The sequence below is a fragment of the Triticum dicoccoides genome, chromosome 5B, assembly GCF_002162155.2.
Source record: "Triticum dicoccoides isolate Atlit2015 ecotype Zavitan chromosome 5B, WEW_v2.0, whole genome shotgun sequence".
Classification (NCBI taxonomy): domain Eukaryota; kingdom Viridiplantae; phylum Streptophyta; class Magnoliopsida; order Poales; family Poaceae; genus Triticum; species Triticum dicoccoides.
Genome location: NC_041389.1, coordinates 393928666 through 393935107, shown reverse-complemented (window position 1 = coordinate 393935107; position 6442 = coordinate 393928666). Strand labels below are relative to the sequence as shown.

General features: G+C 41.5%; 1 long non-coding RNA gene across 1 annotated transcript; it reads right to left on the bottom strand.

Moving 5' to 3' along the window:
• Positions 1-422: 422 nt before the first annotated feature.
• Positions 423-1369, bottom strand: LOC119305567. Its single transcript, XR_005148710.1, has 2 exons — positions 769-1369; positions 423-483 (listed from the first exon to the last, which is right to left on the bottom strand). It is a non-coding gene; the product is annotated as an uncharacterized LOC119305567 (long non-coding RNA).
• Positions 1370-6442: the final 5073 nt, after the last annotated feature.

Here is a 6442-nt window from a genome sequence, read left to right as displayed (position 1 = left end):
TTCTCTGTCAAGTTTGGTCAGCTACATGGGCCAAGCCCAACAGACTTTTATTTTTTGGGCAACAGCCTTCTACAATCCACATTTTTTTGGGCCTCAATCGTTTTCCAGCCCATATGTCAGTTTTCTTTTGTTTCTTTTCCATTTTAACGTAGGTCCCACTAGTCATATGGGAACCAATTACCACAGGTCAATTCTATAGAAAATTTGATTCAAAAAGAGCAAATAAGGCATAATATTTCATACAACAGTCAAGCAATACATTACAATCATGTACACCAACAGTCAAGCAAAGTACCAAAACTAAGATAGTACATTACAACAGCCAAGCAAAGTATATAGTATAAATCTGGTATTTGAAATACAACTAAATATACACATAACTAGCTCCAGTGAGCTAAATGGCATTCTGGGTGTGGTTTTTCTTCAGGATTCTTCTTGCTACAACTTCTGTACACCCAACTTTTGAAGAATAAAGGCCAGCATCTACAAATAATAAATTATGAAAAGTTAGAAACATAATCAAGTGAATCCGTGAATACAAAATTCTCATAACGATGAAAAATTGTTGCATAACTTTAGATTTAACAGGAAACCATGCATATAACATTCTCATGACAACAAAAACTAAGATATATTTTGCAAACGGTTAGTACCAGCACAGTACAAGTTAATGATTTTCCACTTTACAACACGGCACATGCATCAATTTTTATAGTCAGGAACTAAGAAGATAGTGATGGCTGGAATAGGCCAGAGAGATGGCATAACCTGGGGCAGCCGAAAATGGTGAAATGATGATCTGCTTGTTCTTAGACAGCTCAATGAGCACCTGATATCAAAAAATAGGATTTTTAAGGAAAAAATAGGCTCCAGTCAGCCTGCATACAACAAGTAATAAAACTGTTAGGAGAGTATACAGTTACCAGCAGCATGCATGAAACAACTTTGATAATGTAATATTTACTAAAAATGACAAGCCACATTTCAAGTATAAACCACTAATGGAGCATGCCACAAATGTATTTGATATCAACTTAACTAATTTGACATGAGTCTTGTATGTTCCAATATACACGATTAGTCCAAGATCAAGCTTATTCAGCCAATAAAGTAAAGAGGATCACCACCATAATGGACCAATGGGTACAAATCAACCAAAAAATCCCAGCAGCAGCTAATGCACAAAAATATTCAACATTCCTCATAAGCATGCCGAATTAATCACATTTTGGTTCTAAAAAGTGGAGAGAGGATCACCACCATAATGGACCAATGGGTACAAATCGACCAAAAAAATCCCAGCAGAAGCTAATGCACAAAAATATTCAACATTCTTCATAAACATGCTGAATTAATCACATTTTTGTTCTAAAAATGGAGAGAATAGATGTGCCTCGTGAGTAATCCTATGAGATAACTAGAAGAAAAACAGGAACAGAATCTGTAGTATAATCCGTCCGGAACAATACTCAAGCCAGTCATGTTAAGCAACATATGCATGTGAGTTTGATCTTCAGGAATAATAGAACAGGACAGATAAATTAATGTTGTTTCTGAAACTATAAGAGACATAGCAGCACGCATACTGTAACTATTCAACTTTTCATCTATAAGAGGCTATAGACTGTCAAATAAAGAACATCAGTTACATAACTCTGTATCAGGTAGGCAGTAAGCATGCTTAAAAATCACATGGACATACCTATGCATATTTCCCATACTACATAAGTACTAAACAAACTAACACGTGCTCAATTGAAAACCTTCCATGCACATGATAGTAGCCTTTCCCTCATATCATAGAAAAAACATTTGCCAAGTAACATCATACTGCTGTTCACATACAGCGAGAGAACCTTCCACGCAAACTCCCATTATTTTAACCCACGGGAGAAAAGAAAGGTCCTTATCATCAAGTCCAAAAGAAGCAGAAGCATTCAAACAACTAGAGAAGCATAGTACAACAGCAAAAGCATTGAAAGAGCAGCAAGCCTGGACTGTCACATGTCATATCTTATAAACTTAGGCAAGTGTTCCCAAGTTATCCTTAACATCATGCACTAACTTGGGTAATTAGCATCAAACAATACATATCAGTACAAGGCTAGGCAAGATAATAAAGACTTGGCAAAAGATAGCCGAGTTATAAAAAATGATATGTGCCCTTAAAGAGAGGGCAGTGTCAAGTGCGGACACAAACATAGGCATTAGCCGCACCCACGACTCCTGGACACTCTCACAACCGAAGCTCCTAGACACTCTCACAACCGAAGAGGAGGTGCCTTGCATATGGTCTCCTTCGAGTCTGTGAGAGAAAGAACGAGGTAAATAAATTGCTATCTACAGGCCCTATTATCAGCAACAAGAACATTAGGCAAGGAAGAATAGTATATTTCTAATGCAATATGTTAGACAACATTATGTGGGGGCTGCATGATTCATCTTTTTAAAATGCTTCCTAAAAATACAAGACTGAAAGAATGCAAAAGGTGCATCATCTATGATATGTTTAGCGTTTCTATTCGAACTGGAATAGGATTGCACAAGCGTATTCAACAAGTGATCTGAACCTGTGCATAAAAGGAATTGCTGATGCTGGCAAACAACACCTCATTTTATAATGTTCACAAGCGTATAATAAGATTGATAACGACAGCCACATAGATCAGTGAACGTCACTCAGGGTCTGGTTTGCAAGGTATTGTTTGTACACTGTTGCCTCTTGTGACCAGTGAGTTGACACATGGATGATTTATACATCTATGTGTTATTAAGTTATACGTATAATTTTTATTTTAGATTCAAAGTCCTAGTAATTGCTATTAACCGAAGTAGTAGTTATCTGAAGCAGCTAAACTATGGTTCATTAACCTAACCACCGCAACGCGAGCACAAAAGGCAGGAGGCAACATGCAAACCAGTTCGTCCATAGCCGCGGAGGAAGGGGGTTCTCATCGTCGGTGACGCTGCCGAGCCATCCAAATCAACCTTGCCGGAGCTTAGGCCGCTGCAAGGAGAGCACACAACCAACCTTATTGGCTTAGGCATCATGATGGTTGAGATTGACCTCTGTAAATAATAAAAGTTCGTTTTTCTAGCAAATACAGTTTGAAAAACATTCTTACATTTTACCAAAAGAATGCCATTTATCTATGCCATGACGTAAATCTATGCGACTAAGATACTACCATTACTAAATTCTGCCATAAAATCAAAACCAAATTGTATTGAACAGCCACATCGAATTTAGTTTGGAGCCCAATCCTGAGTAGGGCCGTAAGAATCACAACACAATTTCGACAACGAAGCGGTTCACTAAATACTAGTATTAGAGTATCCGGTACAAGCATCTGTTAGATGCATAGTTTGTTTATCTCATACAGCAGTGCAATGTGCAACATAGATTACGAGTGGTAAGACAAATTGGTACTGAATTGAAAGAAGTTAGGCAGTTCAGTACAGGTGCGCAAAAAGGAATCCTTGTAAAATAGTCCAGGCATCCATTAAAAGCCTCAAATTACTACCATGCGTTTGTTTGGGTGCTATTCATTTTTAGGATCTGATAAGAATCGCTGGTGTTGGGCCTAGAGTAGAGCAGTCATCTGAACAAAGTAGTCCTACTAGTAGTACGTATTTGTCATCTGAACTGAAGATAGAGGCCAGTTGATTTGATAATAATAAGAAAGCTATACGAGCCTGGCTAGTTGTGTAGTGGCTGAATTAAGACTGTCAGCTGTTTGTTTGATTGATTCGTAAAAAGAGAAAGAGAGGGTCTATATAAATCACGACTGAAATCTAGTGGTGGCCTGATGGATGATTCCTAGTGGTAGGGCGAGGTCCGTGGGATTGGGAGGTGGAGATCCAGCGAGGAAGGAAGGGATGGAACGAACCTGAGCTGAGGTTGGAGTCCAACCATGCGAGTGGTTGTGCAGGGGATCGAGCGGGGAGGCGCTGGCGATCTGGCCAGGCAGGTGCGCGGTCAACGCCCTTGACCCCACGCGCGTGAGTGCGCTCGATGCGTCTTGGCGAGGGCGGCGCTTGATGCAGGGGGACTTGATGCATTTGAGGAGTGACAGGATGCAACGGAGGAAGACATCCAGGGAGGTCCGGCGGGCGGCAGGACGACGGAGTTGGGCGTTGGAGCTCGACGCGCTGACGGCTTGGCGCATGCTTGGCAGGGCATGGAGGAACAAGGGTTGACAGAGGTTGAAGACGGTTTCGAGCGGCGCGGACTTGGAACTCCAGCGATGGCTCGACGAGGAAGTCCATGGCGGCCTCCTTGCACAGAGAAGTACAGAGCGGGTTGAGACTTCAGTGAATAAAGGAATAGACAAATAGAGGGAGGAAGAAGAGCGGGGAACACGACGACCTGCGAAACTTCGGCCGACGGGGGAGCTGCTCCGGTGAGGCGCGAGGCCGAGGCAGCGGAGACCTACTCGACTCGATCTGGGGCATATGGTAGGGAGAGATGGTGAGGGAAGGGAGGGACGAGGTCGGCGGCGGTGGTGAGGAGGGCTGCGAGGTCGGCGGTGGGTGGGAGCGGCGGGGAGAGGACTGGATTGGGTAAAGAAGGCCGGGGAGAGGACAGGATCGAGGGAGGAGGTGGCAGCGGCTGCGAGGAGAGGAGGGGTGCGATGGGGGGAGTTGATGGGATCTGACCTAGGGTTTGGGCTGCGGGTGGGGGTATCTCTTTTTCATTTTATTTTGTTTTTTTCTGTAGATACATGGATGGATGGATGTGGGATGGAGAGATGGATGGATGGATGGATGGGCTCCATGTCATCGATCCGTGAGAAGAATCCTGATTGGTTCAAAAACCAGTGATTTAAGAAAGTGTCTAAGTACTAAAAATAGAGGGATCTTGTGAAGTAGCTATCAAAAATATTTTGCAAAATGGCACCACACAAATTTTCACTAGAGTTAGACCACATTTTATCGATAAGGACCAATTTCTATGCATTTCTGATCTTTCTAGCTATTTTTAATCATTTTCGGAGTGCCCAAAATGACCTTTTTGTGAAGGACCTACCATATATTTGTTGCAAAATTGTACCAAATCAATTTTCTAAAATACTAGGACATATTTAATCCACAATTGACCAAATGATTGGGTGTCAAAATTTTTGATCCACCTCTGGTGAAAAAGACAAATTCCCGCCGATTCAGCTCGAAGCGGGTCAAATTTGAACTGCAGCTGCCTCATAGTTTGCTATTTATTTTTTTCAAAAAGCATTTCTAGGTACATAAGTATCTATTTAATCAAACAGACATCAAAAGTTTTCCAAGATTCAACCACTAGCTAGGAACGGTCAAGCCCGCCGTTTCGACCGCATTTTGAAACAGGCATAAAAAATTCAAAAAAATTGAAAAATTGAAAACCTTCGCATTGTGTCATTATATGAGACCAAGTTTCCAGGAAAAATAATAAACTTGTAATATGGTAATTATTTTAAAAAAGTGTTCTTAGAAATGAGCTATCAAGTGTGAAGATTCATGGCTTTCAAGCCAAATGATCAATCGTATGGCCACATTCAAGGCATAGTTTGTTCAAATGATCTTATATTGTGCACAAGGGTGCATATTGGAATGGCAAACAATGTTGCCTAAGGAAGTTTTCATTTTCTTTGGACGAAAAAACCACTTTCCATTTTCCGAGTGCCTGAAATAAGTTTTTTTGTGAAGGACCTACCATATATTTGTTCCAAAATTGGACCTAATCAATTTTATAAAATACTAGGCCATATTTAATGCACAATTGACAAAATGGTTGGGTGTCAAAAATTTTGATCCACCTCTGGTGAAAAAGACAATTCCCGCCGATTCAGCTCGAAGCGGGTCAAATTTGAACTACAGCTGCCTCATAGTTTGCTCTTTATTTTTTTCCAAAAATCATTTCTAGGTAAATAAGTCTCTATTTAATCAGAAATACATGGTTTGATGGCGAGACATTGAGGTTTGGACGGTGGCCGAGGGCCCCAACTCTAGAGCACGTAAGCTCACATGCCCGCCGCATGGTCACCGTGTGACCGTGGCGTTTCCATGTGTTCTGGGCGGCCTAGGCATGTCTAGTGGGTTGGGCACTCCCCAGGTAGGTGCTAGGAAGAAAATCACAACATAAGATTCTCACGAGGAGACCGATCGATGCTCAAACATGAATAAGCAGCCAAGTGTTTGATTTGCGGTACGGGAAATGCACATGGCTAATGGGCATGAGTTTTGGCTGAGGATGATCACTTACTAAGAAGACCGTCTTCACAAACTTTCACCTCAAAAGGAGGAGCCTAGGTGGTACTTTCTTTACAAAGTACCAGACTGGACATAAATACAAATGTTGAAGCTGGGCTCAAAATAATGAATGGATTGAGCTGGCATTTGGTGGAGGATGGTTATTTGGGCATAGGAAAGCACTGTAGAAAATGGATACCATTTGGACATGCCAAAG